The sequence below is a fragment of the Schistocerca nitens genome, chromosome 6 (assembly GCF_023898315.1).
Source record: "Schistocerca nitens isolate TAMUIC-IGC-003100 chromosome 6, iqSchNite1.1, whole genome shotgun sequence".
Taxonomy (NCBI): Eukaryota; Metazoa; Arthropoda; class Insecta; order Orthoptera; family Acrididae; genus Schistocerca; species Schistocerca nitens.
Window position 1 is genome coordinate 405,257,821 of NC_064619.1, and position 14,459 is coordinate 405,272,279.

The window sequence follows — 14,459 nt, forward strand, 5'->3', positions numbered from 1 at the left end:
GCAATTATAGAAAATCTCAAGCTACTGGGGATCCTTATCACCATAAAAATTATATTCCATTGGCTGTTATGGAAGTAATTAAACCAATATATAGAGACTTGGGGCATCCTGATCTTCTGCGAAAATGTCTTCATGGTTGTACCCAGAATCAAAACGAGTCGTTCAACAACCTCATTTGGACTCGTGTACCTAAGAATGTATTTGTTGGGATAAAAACATTGAAATGGGGAGTCAGTGATGCTGTTATTTCATTCAATGATGGTCATATGGGTAGGCTAAAGGTCATGGCAAGGCTCGGCATTGCTCCTGGTATCAACACCATCAGAGGTCTTCAGCTTCTGGACAGCGTGCGAGTAAGGAAGGCTCAGTATGCAGCTGAATTTAATACAAAAAAAGCAAGGGCAGCAAGGAGAAGAAAGCTTCTAGGTGAAGAAGAAGAACTAGAAGATGACCCTGATTACTCTGCTGGACACTTTTGATAATAGAATAAAAGGTATTTGTGAATTTTCATAATAAATTACTTTAATCGCATTTTCTGGCATTTGACATTTTTAGTGTTACATGTACCTTTATCTCATAAACCACTCAACCAACAACATTCAAATTTTCAGAAATGCTGCAAAACAGTTCAAAGAGGCCACTGAACTAGAATCATGACAAGAACTGGCTTATTCTCTGAACTAGGGAAGTTTATGTTATACTTTTTCCAATAAAAAATGGCTTAATGGTAAAAAATTCATAAATACTATACCAACAAAAAGAAAACATTGGTTCTAGTTCAGTGGGCTCACAATATATGCTGAAAACCTCTGCCAGAATTTCAAAGTTCTGAAGATAATAGTTCCAAAGAAAAAGGTACACAAAGTTAGCAAATTTAACATTGGCGAGATAGGGCATTCCAACTCCCCTTAAATTGGGGCACTTCTCCTGGGTTTTCCTTTGTAAAGGAACATTTGAAAACAGAGTTAAGCATTTCAATTTTTTCTTTGCTACCCTCAATTTCAGTTCCTGTCTCATTCACTACGAACTACACACTGACATCATGAGTGGGGTTCCTAACTATCTGTTCTAGGTAGTTTTCAGAGAAGGTATTTAGTAAAGTGACACAGGATGTCTTATCATACCCACCACTAACAAAACTGTAATTTTCTCAATTTTTTGTTGGATGATTAAGGTCTCCTTCAATGATCACAGTGTGATTGGGGAACTTACATACAACTGAAGTGAGGTTTCCTCCAAAGTTTTCGGGCACATCAGGAGATGAGTCTGGTGGGTGATAGAAGGATCCAATAATCATGCAGCTTCAATTTCTACTTTGTTGGATTTGAGTTTCTTATCTATTGCAACAAATACACCACCTCCATTTCTCATTTGCCTATCCTTTCGATATACGCTTAAATTTCCCCCCAAAATCTCACTGCTATCAATTTAAGGATTCAAACCGCTTTCTGTGCCTAGTATTTTGTGAGCTTCACTGCTTTTCATGAATGCTTCAAACTCTGGCACTTTGTTGCAAATGCTTCAGCAGTTTACCAATAGGATTTTAATATTCTCCCTTGTGGGAGGCATTTCTTTCAATCTTACACTGACACTTCTGGGTTCCCTACAGCTATTGTTATCTGGATTGGATTGAGAGTCGCATAATAAAAAAAAAACCTTGTGTGAGTACCACACACAATTAGCTACCTGAATAGTAGCCTCTGATGTGTAGCACTCACCTGACCTATTTAGGGGAACCCTACAGTTCTCAACTCTATGACACAAGCCCAAGAAGCTGCAGCCTAGCTTGTCACAGAACCTTCATTGTCTCTGGTTCAGTCCTTCCACTTGGCTCAGAACCAAAGTGCCACGATCAATTCAGGGGACAGTGCTGCAAGTTGTGAGCTTCGTTGAAACTCCAAATGCAAGGCTGGTCTTCTCAAGCTTCACAGTCAGTCACTGGAATGACCCAAGAATGATCTCAGAGCCCAGACGACAGGCATCATTTGTTCCAACATGTGCCACAATCTGTAGTTGGTTGTACCCTGTTCCATCAATGGCCGCCAGAACGGCTTCTTCAACATGCTGAATGAGGCCCCTAGGCATACATACTGTGTGCACCTGGTGTCCTTTCCTGTCCTTTGCTGCCATTTCCCTTAGTGGTACCATCATTTGCCGACGATTAATAGACTCCTACCCTTCCGCGTTTGCTTCTTTGTGATATCGGGCAAAACAGGTTTCCCCAAAACAGGTGAAGTGAATCCCACTGGCACAGTTTCAAAGACAGCACTTCAAACTTGTTGGTTAGGGGGATCGGTACAACACCCTGAATCCATTCTGGTCCCCATCCACCCTGTGCAGGATACCTAGATCTACCATTGACATGTCACCTGCAGTCCAATGGACAGGTAACGGCAGATCTTGTACTTTCTGCAGACGAAACAGGATCCACAGGAGAGGATAATATTTGAAATATCTGTGGTCTAGGTATCACAGGTTTACACAACTCTCAGGAGCTCTTCCAATACACTGATTCACAGCAAATGCCTATCATTTAACAGTAATCAAAAGTGATTTCCAGTTGCTTACAAATGTCAATCAACTCATCCCATGTTTGAGAACAGTGGGGCTGCATTTTAGCTGTTGCAGACTGTTTGGTTTCACTAGACATGGGCTGCACCTCAATAGATATGGGAAGGGGAGGCTGGCAAAGCACAGAATGATCAATCACATCAAAAGCTTTGTTAGGTCCAAGAACATACCTGAGATTTTTCTGTGGTTGTCCACTGCATTTAAGACATGATTTTTCAGGTTGAAAGTGGCTGTTTCACTTGATGGCTGTGGTCTGAAATCATGTTGAAATCCAGAAATAGTATTATTCTTGTCAAAGAATGTAGTTAGTTGTGAAAGGAACACTTTTTCAATAATTTTCAAAACCCCTGACAGTAGTGACACAAGTCTAAGGTGACCTATACATTGCTGATCACCTTTTTTATATAGGGGTATTATTTTTGCCATTTTCAGTTGCTGTGAGAAGACACCACATGATAAAAATGAATTCCATACGTCCCATAAAGGAGAGAGTATGTGTCTTGCTGTCATTTTTATAATATAATCTGCAATATCATCAATACCAGTTGAATAATTACTCTTCAGTGAATTAATGGTATTTAGGAGTTCTGTTGGGCCTATTGGACTGAGAAACATTGATATACTATTTATTTCAATAGATGAAAGTACATTCAGTGTTGTATTAAGTGGATTACCAGATTTTTCCTTCACTAATTTTCCAACATAAGAACTGAAGCTGTTTGCAACTGCCCTAGGGTCAGTGACATTGTGTGAAATCACAATATTTTTGTCAGTTGTCTTCTTCCCCATAAGATCCTGAATAGCTTTCCACATGGACTTAGTTTTATTGTATGACTTCATAATAAATTTGTCATTTTCCATAAGTTTTGGCTCTTTTATGACACGTTTCAAAACTAACACATATTTTTTGAAATAGCTAAGAAATTCTGGACTCCTGTCAGTTTCCGAGTGCAGTAAAAGTTCCTGCTCCCTTTTACAAGATACTCCAATGCCTGGTGTAATCCAGTTATTGAATCTGTCTGTGCTTCTGGAAATCACTTTCCTTTGTGGAAAAACTATGTCAAAGTTGTGCTTGAAAATGTTCAAAAATTTTCCATCTTTTCATTGGTAATAAAGGTATCATATGCTTCTCTCCAAGGTTGTTCGCTGATTCGGTACTGGAAGATCTGATGCAGACTGTGTTTTTTCCAATCATGGTGCAGGGGGAACAGCAGCACAGCCATAGACAATATTTTTATTCATTCTTCATTACTAGATGGGCATTCTGTTAGTAAAAGGATGAATGGCATACATTTTGACACTTAAAGGCTTTTGTATTCAAACAAATGTTACATATAATTTCAAACTATGCAGGAAAGCTAATCCAATGGCAACAGAGATATTTTTAAACCTCGTTAAGGAACAAGATTGGCAGGATGTTTATAGTGCCGATAACATAAATGACAAATATAATACTTCCCTTACCACATTTATCAGGCTCTTTGAGAGTTGCTTTCCATTAAAATGTTCTAAACAGGATACTAGCAGTAAGAGGCAGCCTGAATGGATGTCTAGTGGGATAAGGATATAATGTAGAACAAAGCGGGAATTATATCAAAATGTTAGAAGTAATCACAATCAAGTTACAGTAGCCCATTACAAACAGTATCATAAGGTGCTTCAAAAGGTTTTTAGGAAGGCAAAGAGTATGTGGTACGCAAATAGAACAGCTAATTCACAGGATAAAATTACAACCATATGGTCAGTTCTGAAGGAAGAGTGCAGTCAGCAGCACAAGATTGACGATGTAAAGTCAGTTCTTTGTAAAAAAATATTTCTGTTATTGATAAGTAACACAGTACAGTATTTAACAATCATTTTCTGAGCATTGCTGGTGAATTAAACAGAAACTTCGTTTCTACAGAGACATATAACTCTCCTGGAAAATGCCTTTCCAAGATTGATGTTTGAAATGCTCTTCTGTGATAATTAAATCATTGAAGACAAAGTACTCTCATGGATATGATGGAGTGCCTAGCAGAATATTAAAGTACCGTGCTGCATGTGTTAGCCTTGTATTTAGCCATACTTGTAATTTTTCCTTTAAGAATGGTCAGTTTCCTGTATGATTAAAGTACTCAGTAGTAAAGCCACTTTATAAAATGGGAGAACGGGATAACATAAACAATTTTAGACCTATTTCTATGCTATCAGTGTTTGCTAAAGTTATTGAAAAGGCTGGGTATGTAAGGATAATTGATCATTTTATATCTCTCCTACTCCTTATTTATATAAATGATATGCCCTCTAATATTACAGGTAATTCCAAAATATTTCTGTTTGCTGAAGACACTAGCTTGGTAGTAAAGAATGTTGTGTGCACCACTGGCTCTGTTTCAAACAGTGCAGTTCATGACATCATTTCATGGCTTGTAGAAAATAAACAAATGCTACATCACAGTAGGACTCAGTTTTTACAGTTTCTAACACACAGTTCAACAAAACCCTACATTTTAATTTCACACAATGGGCATACCATAAGTGAAACTGAACAGATCAAATTTCTATGTGTTCAGGTAAATAGTAAACTTGCTGTGGAAAGCCCATTTTCAGGATCTTGTTCAAAGACATTACAATTCGAAAGGTATCTGAAGTGATCATTAGACACAAAAATTAGTATAATTTGTTTATTTTCATTTGCTTACATCATATAGTATTATATTTTGGGGTAACTCTTCCATTCTCAAAGGACATTTTTGGCTCAGAAATGGGCAATTAGTGGTGTCAGTTCACAAACCTCTTGTCGACCCCTGTTCATTAGTCTGGGTATTCTGACATTAGCCTTTCAATATATATATATATTCTTTACTGTCTTTTCTTGTTAACAATATCAGCTTATTCCCAAGAATTAGCAGCTTTCACCCAGTTAATACTAGCAGAAATCCAATCTGCATTTGGATCGCACTTCCTTAACTCTTGTGCAGAAAGGTGTGCAGTATACTGCTGCATCCTTTATCAATAAGCCATCACAAGAATTAAAAAATCTTAGCACTTTCAAATTGAAACTGAAGCGTTTCCTCATGGGTCACTCCTATTCTGTCGATGAGTTCCTTGATAAGTTAAGCTGATTCCTATGTTAAATTGTTGATTGCATTTACTTAAACTTATGGCTTGACTTTTCTTAGGTTCATAAACATTTTATTTTATCTATTATTACTTTTATGTTGTAATCTCATGTACTGACACATTCCATGGCCTTGGAGATTTGCTCCTCAATTTGGTCCTATGGAACTAGACATGTAAATAAAATAAAATAAAATAAAATATTACAAGACAGTGAACAGTTAACTTTAAATTAAGCCTGCTGATTATCTTTTAATCTGTTGGGCTAAAAAGTTGCTAATTCCCTATGAGAACCGAAGCAGATACACAAAACAAGATTTCTATTAAGGTAACATGAAAACCTGTAGTAAAAATTACTAGTTTCCTAAACTGTTTTGATGTTAATTATGGATATTAGCCAACACAAAAACAGAGTTAATTTAAGATAAAGACAAATAATAAATAAGGCTACTCTTCCTTAAGGGAAAATTAGATTTAACACAATATGTTAGAAAATCTGCTATAGTAACTAAATCACAAATGCTGATTTGCTACAAATTGCTCATAGATTATGCAAAAGACAGTGGTAGCTTCCTTCAAAAAACTTGTACTGGTGACTGACGAAAATATAGTATCCTTAATAATGATGATAATATATTGAAAACTATAGCATAAGCTATTTAGTGTACATTGTAGCATCCGAAAACTCTCAAACTAACCTGTTTCACACAAAATTGCACATTGAAATAAGAGAATGATTGTTCTGAATGAATATTAGATGCTGCACATCTTCCTCATTGTCATTTTATTGAATGTAGACCAACAATAAGCTCCAAACTTCAACAGGAATTCTATGGCAATTCCGTCATGGTAAACATACAATAGGAACAGTGGAAAAATCATGATTATGTATGTCCATTCTGCATCTCTCACGATAATCAACAGCCAGCGAAATCATGTTCTGGTGGGTTTGTGTGTTACCTTTCAGCACATTGCACTTTTAATTATATTTATTCATAATTTTTTTTTTATTTTACATGTCTAGTTCTATTGGACCAAACTGAGAAGCAAATCTCCATGATCACCACATGAAATTAACATAAATAAAATAAAATGTAATGTTGATGAATCCTATGTATGTGACAAGCTGTGAGAACTGTTATCAACAATATAAGACAGGATTTGGCTTAACAGAAGTGAAGGAGTGAAATTGTTCAGTTAAGAGTTGAATGTGCAAGGTTGTTGTTTTGGTCTTCAGTCCTGAGACTGGTTTGATGCAGCTCTCCATGCTAATCTATCCTGTGCAAGCCTCTTCATCTCCCAGTACCTACTGCAACCTACATCCTTCTGAATCTGCTTAGTGTATTCATCTCTTGGTCTCCCTCTACGATTTTTACCCTCCACGCTGCCTTCCAATACTAAATTGGTGATCCCTTGATGCCTCAGAACATGTCCTACCAACCGATCCCTTCTTCTGGTCAAGTTGTGCCACAAACTTCTCTTCTCCCCAATCCTATTCAATACTTCCTCATTAGTTATGTGGTCTACCCATCTAATCTTCAGCATTCTTCTGTAGCACCACATTTCGAAAGCTTCTATTCTCTTCTTGTCCAAACTATTTATCGTCCATGTTTCACTTCCATACATGGCTACACTCCATACAAATACTTTCAGAAATGACTTCCTGACACTTAAATCTATACTCGATGTTAACAAATTTCTCTTCTTCAGAAACACTTTCCTTGCCATTGCCAGTCTACATATTATATCCTCTCTACTTCGACCATCATCAGTTATTTTGCTCCCCAAATAGCAAAACTCCTTTACTACTTTAAGTGCCTCATTTCCTAATCTAATTCCCTCAGTACCACCCGACTTAATTCGACTACATTCCATTATCCTCATTTTGCTTTTGTTGATGTTCATCTTATACCCTCCTTTCAAGACATTGTCCATTCCGTTCGACTGCACTTCCAAGTCCTTTGCTGTCTCTGACAGAATTACAATGTCATCGGCAAACCTCAAAGTTTTTATTTCTTCTCCATGGATTTTAATACCTACTCCGAATTTTTCTTTTGTTTCCTTTACTGCTTGCTCAATATACAGATTGAATAACATCGGGGAGAGGCTACAACCCTGTCTTACTCCCTTCCCAACAACAGCTTCCCTTTCATGTCCCTCAACTCTTATAACTGCCATCTGGTTTCTGTACAAATTGTAAATAGCCTTTCGCTCCCTGTATTTTACCCCTGCCACCTTTAGAGTTTGAAAGAGAGTATTCCAGTCAACATTGTCAAAAGCTTTCTCTAAGTCTACAAATGCTAGAAACGTAGGTTTGCCTTTCCTTATTCTTTCTTCTAAGATAAGTCGTAAGGTTAGTATTGCCTCACGTGTTCCAGTGTTTCTACGGAATCCAAACTGATCTTCCCCGAGGTCGGCTTCTACTAGTTTTTCCATTCGTCTGTAAAGAATTCGTGTTAGTATTTTGAAGCTGTGGCTTATTAAACTGATTGTTCGGTAATTTTCACATCTGTCAACACCTGCTTTCTTTGGGATTGGAATTATTATATTCTTCTTGAAGTCTGAGGGTATTTTGTCTGTTTCATACATCTTGCTCACCAGATGGTAGAGTTTTGTCCGGACTGGCTCTCCCAAGGCTATTAGTAGTTCCAGTGGAATGTTGTCTACTCCCGGGGCCTTGTTTCGACTCATGTCTTTCAGAGCTCTGTCAAACTCTTCACGCAGTATCGTATCTCCCATTTCATCTTCATCTACATCCTCTTCCATTTCCATAATATTGTCCTCAAGTACATCGCCCTTGTATAGACCCTCTATATACTCCTTCCACCTTTCTGCTTTCCCTTCTTTGCTTAGAACTGGGTTCCATCTGAGCTCTTGATATTCATACAAGTCGTTCTCTTCTCTCCAAAGGTCTCTTTAATTTTCCTGTAGGCAGTATCTATCTTACCCCTAGTGAGATAAGCCTCTACATCCTTACATTTGTCCGCTAGCCATCCCTGCTTAGCCATTTTGCACTTCCTGTTGATCTCATTTTTGAGACGTTTGTATTCCTTTTTGCCTGCTTCATTTACTGCATTTTTATATTTTCTCCTTTCATCAATTAAATTCAATATTTCTTTTGTTACCCAAGGATTTCTACTAGTCCTCGTCTTTTTACCTACTTGATCCTCTGCTGCCTTCACTACTTCATACCTCAAAGCTACCCATTCTTCTTCTACTGTATTACTTTCCCCTATTCCTGTCAATTGTTCCCTTATGCTGTCCCTGAAACTCTGTACAACCTCTGGTTCTTTCAGTTTATCCAGGTCCCATCTCCTTAAATTCCCACCTTTTTGCAGTTTCTTCAGTTTTAGTCTACAGGTCATAACCAATAGATTGTGGTCAGAGTCCACATCTGCCCCTGGAAATGTCTTACAATTTAAAACCTGGTTCCTTAATCTCTGTCTTACCATTATATAATCTATCTGATACCTTTTAGTATCTCCAGGGTTCTTCCATGCATACAACCTTCTTTCATGGTTCTTAAACCAAGTGTTAGCTTTGATTATGTTGTGCTCTGTGCAAAATTCTACCAGGCAGCTTCCTCTTTCATTTCTTAGCCCCAATCCATATTCACCTACTACGTTTCCTTCTCTCCCTTTTCCTACACTCGAATTCCAGTCACCCATGTCTATTAAATTTTTGTCTCCCTTCACTATCTGAATAATTTCTTTTATTTCATCATACATTTCTTCAATTTCTTCGTCATCTGCAGAGCTAGTTGGCATATAAACTTGTACTACTGTAGTAGGTGTGGGCTTCGTATCTATCTTGGCCACAATAATGCGTTCACTATGCTGTTTGTAGTAGCTTACCCGCATTCCTATTTTCCTGTTCATTATTAAACCTACTCCTGCATTACCCCTATTTGATTTTGTGTTTATAACCCTGTAGTCACCTGACCAGAAGTCTTGTTCCTCCTGTCACCGAACTTCACTAATTCCCACTATATCTAACTTTAACCTATCCATTTCCCTTTTTAAATTTTCTAACCTACCTGCCCGATTAAGGGATCTGACATTCCACGCTCCAATCCGTAGAACGCCAGTTTTCTTTCTCCTGATAACGACATCCTCTTGAGTAGTCCCCGCCCAGAGATCCGAATGGGGGACTATTTTACCTCCGGAAATTTAACCCAGAGGACGCCATCATCATTTAATCATACAGTAAAGCTGCATGCCCTCGGGAAAAATTACGGCTGTAGTTTCCCCTTGCTTTCAGCCGTTCGCAGTACCAGCACAGCAAGGCCGTTTTGGTTATTGTTACAAGGCCAGATCAGTCAATCATCCAGACTGTTGCCCTTGCAACTACTGAAAAGGCTGCTGCCCCTCTTCAGGAACCACACGTTTGTCTGGCCTCTCAACAGATACCCCTCCGTTGTGGTTGCACCTATGGTACGGCTATCTGTATCGCTGAGGCACGCAAGCCTCCCCACCAACGGCAAGGTCCATGGTTCATGGGGGGTTCATGTGCAAGGATAATTGCTAAAACTTTTTAGTTCCTGTGGTAGCCTATTGAAAATGGATGCAGAAGAATATGGCATGGCTTTCTACTCAAGAGTCAAGAATCCTCAGCTATTAGTTGATGCAAACAAACAAAAATTTCAAATTTTGTTAAATATGCCATTTCTGCATCCTTAGTTGAATTTTAGCAGCATAGAAGGAGCAGGATGAAGTAATGGGTGTTAGGACATCAAGGGATTTCTTATATCTTTATTTTATTTGATCTTACTGACCGAAAAGCTAAAACTGTTTGGTTCCCCTTAACTTCATTTTTCCTCTCCCTGACTAATCATTATGATTGTGGACACAAAGCTTGGAACAAAAAAAACTCATAGGCTAATCAAATGGAAAAGCTTATATAATCTTACTCAATGAAAAAAAGTGCTTTTTTCTGAATGCCATCGAAACTAGGTTTAGTTCTATGCCACTTTTTTTCAGTAAAATCCTTTTAACTTCCATCAGATGTTCTGTCATACACGCTGAAAACGCTACTGTTTAAGGCTACTTGTTGATACATGCAACTTTTGTGCGCATGTAACAACGGTGGTCTAGTCATAGGCTACAAGGTGGGAACCAATAGCTGAACCTTTGGCATTAGTTCTTACACATTAGTAACTTGATTTGCTTACTCTTTCAAGTGAGGGTTTTTTTTTTGTCATCAGTCTACTGACTGGTTTGATGCGGCCCGCCACAAATTCCTTTCCTGTGCTAACCTCTTCATCTCAGAGTAGCACTTGCAACCTACGTCCTCAATTATTTGATTGACGTATTCCAATCTCTGTCTTCCTCTACAGATTTTGCCTTCTACAGCTCCCTCTAGTACCATGGAAGTCATTCCCTCATGTCTTAGCAGATGTCCTATCATCCTGTTCCTTCTGCTTATCAGTGTTTTCCACATATTCCTTTCCTCTCCGATTCTGCGTAGAACCTCCTCATTCCTTACCTTATCAGTCCACCTAATTTTCAACATTCGTCTATAGCACCACATCTCAAATGCTTCGATTCTCTTCTGTTCCAGTTTTCCCACAGTCCATGTTTCACTACCATACAATGCTGCACTCCAGACGTACATCCTCAGAAATTTCTTCCTCAAATTAAGGCCAGTATTTGATATTAGTAGACTTCTCTTGGCCAGAAATGCCTTTTTTGCCATAGTGAGTCTGCTTTTGATGTCCTCCTTGCTCCGTCCGTCATTGGTTATTTTACTGCCTAGGTCGCAGAATTCCTTAACTTCATTGACTTCGTGACCATCAATCCTGATGTTAAGTTTCTCGCTGTTCTCATTTCTACTACTTCTCATTACCTTCGTTTTTCTCCTATTTACTCTAAAACCATACTGTGTACTCATTAGACTGTTCATTCCGTTCAGCAGATCATTTAATTCTTCACTTTCACTCAGGATAGCAATGTCATCAGCGAATCGTATCATTGATATCCTTTCACCTTGTATTTTAATTCCACTCCTGAACCTTTCTTTTATTTCTATCATTGCTTCCTCGATGTACAGATTGAAGAGTAGGGGCGAAAGGCTACAGCCTTGTCTCACACCCTTCTTAATACGAGCACTTCGTTCTTGATCGTCCACTCTTATTATTCCCTCTTGGTTGTTGTACATATTGTATATGACCCGTCTCTCCCTATAGCTTACCCCTACTTTTTTCAGAATCTCAAACAGCTTGCACCATTTTATATTGTCGAACGCTTTTTCCAGGTCGACAAATCCTATGAAAGTGTCTTGGTTTTTCTTTAGCCTTGCTTCCATTATTAGCCGTAACGTCAGAATTGTCTCTCTCGTCCCTTTACTTTTCCTAAAGCCAAACTGATCGTCACCTAGCGCATTCTCAATTTTCTTTTCCATTCTTCTGTATATTATTCTTGTAAGCAGCTTCGATGCATGAGCTGTTAAGCTGATTGTGAGATAATTCTCGCACTTGTCAGCTCTTGCCGTCTTCGGAATTGTGTGGATGATGCTTTTCCGAAAGTCAGATGGTATGTCGCCAGACTCATATATTCTACACACCAACATGAATAATCGTTTTGTTGCCACTTCCCCCAGTGATTTTAGAAATTCTGATGGAATGTTTTCTATCCCTTCTGCCTTATTTGACCGTAAGTTCTCCAAAGCTCTTTTAAATTCCGATTCTAATACTGGATCCCCTATCTCTTCTAAATCGACTCCTGTTTCTTCTTCTATCACATCAGACAAATCTTCACCCTCATAGAGGCTTTCAATGTATTCTTTCCACCTATCTGCTCTCTCCTCTGCATTTAACAGTGGAATTCCCGTTGCACTCTTAATGTTACCACCGTTGCTTTTAATGTCACCAAAGGTTGTTTTGACTTTCCTGTATGCTGAGTCTGTCCTTCCGACAATCATATCTTTTTCGATGTCTTCACATTTTTCCTGCAGCCATTTCGTCTTAGCTTCCCTGCACTTCCTATTTATTTCATTCCTCAGCGACTTGTATTTCTGTATTCCTGATTTTCCCAGAACATGTTTGTACTTCCTCCTTTCATCAATCAACTGAAGTATTTCTTCTGTTACCCATGGTTTCTTCGCAGCTACCTTCTTTGTACCTATGTTTTCCTTCCCAACTTCTGTGATGGCCCTTTTTAGAGATGTCCATTCCTCTTCAACTGTACTGCATACTGCGCTATTCCTTATTGCTGTATGTATAGCGTTAGAGAACTTCAAACGTATCTCGTCATTCCTGAGTACTTCCGTATTTCACTTCTTTGCGTATTGATTCTTCCTGACTAATGTCTTGAACTTCAGCCTACTCTCCATCACTACTATATTGTGATCTGAGTCTATATCTGCTCCTGGGTGCGCCTTACAATCCAGAATCTGATTTCGGAATCTCTGTCTGACCATGATGTAATCTAATTGAAATCTTCCCGTATCTCCCGGCCTTTTCCAAGTATATCTCCTCCTCTTGTGATTCTTGAACAGGGCATTCGCTATTACTAGCTGAAACTTGTTACAGAACTCAATTAGTCTTTCTCCTCTTTCATTCCTCGTCCCAAGCCCATATTCTCCTGTAACCTTTTCTTCTACTCCTTCCCCTACAACTGCATTCCAGTCACCCATGACTGTTAGATTTTCACCCCCCTTTACATAGTGCATTACCCTTTCAATATCCTCATACACTTTCTCTATCTGTTCATCTTCAGCTTGCGACGTCAGCATGTATACCTGAACTATCATTGTCGGTGTTGGTCTGCTGTCGATTCTGATTAGAACAACCCGGTCACTGAACTGTTCACAGTAACACACCCTCTGCCCTACCTTCCTATTCATAACGAATCCTACACCTGTTATACCATTTTCTGCTGCTGTTGATATTACCCGATACTCATCTGACCAGAAATCCTTGTCTTCCTTCCACTTCACTTCACTGACCCCTACTATATCTAGATTGAGCCTTTGCATTTCCCTTTTCAGATTTTCTAGTTTCCCTACCACGTTCAAGCTTCTGACATTCCACGCCCCAACTCGTAGAACATTATCCTTTCGTTGATTATTCAATCTTTTTCTCATGGTAACCTCCCCCTTGGCAGTCCCCTCCCGGAGATCCGAATGGGGGACTATTCCGGAATCTTTTGCCAATGGAGAGATCATCATGACACTTCTTCAATTACAGGCCACATGTCCTGTGGATACACGTTACGTGTCTTTAATGCAGTGGTTTCCATTGCCTTCTGCATAGCAGAGTTAAATATTTCTCAAGAAGCTTTCAAGAGTTATACATTTCCTCAAAAGATTTATGAGATTCCTGAGTGATGTCAGCTTGACAGAGAGTTCGCGCGCGCGCGCGTGTGTGTGTGTGTGTGTGTGTGTGTGTGTGTGTGTGTGTGTGTGTGTGTGTGTGTGTGTGTGTGTGTGTGTGTGTTGCAATCTTGGCAAAATTAAAATTAAACATTGTCTTCTGCAGAATCTAAGTTAAATGTATCTCTGATCATCAGAAAAGATAATCAAAATTAAGTTCATTTGGTGATTGTAGTGTAATAGAAGGAAAGAAACAGATGAAAGCCATATTTCTAGATATTTCATACCTAAAAGTAAGAATTTATTCTACCAGATGTGTGCTATTGGAAGATTCAAGGGTGCACACTAAACCAGTTTAATTTGGCAATTTAATGCCCTTGATTGAAGGTGCTCTGTACTTAAATCACCAGTGATCCCATTGGCATTGATTCATTGTGCATTGCAAATTGTGCTCTACTTAAACACTCCTCTCCAAA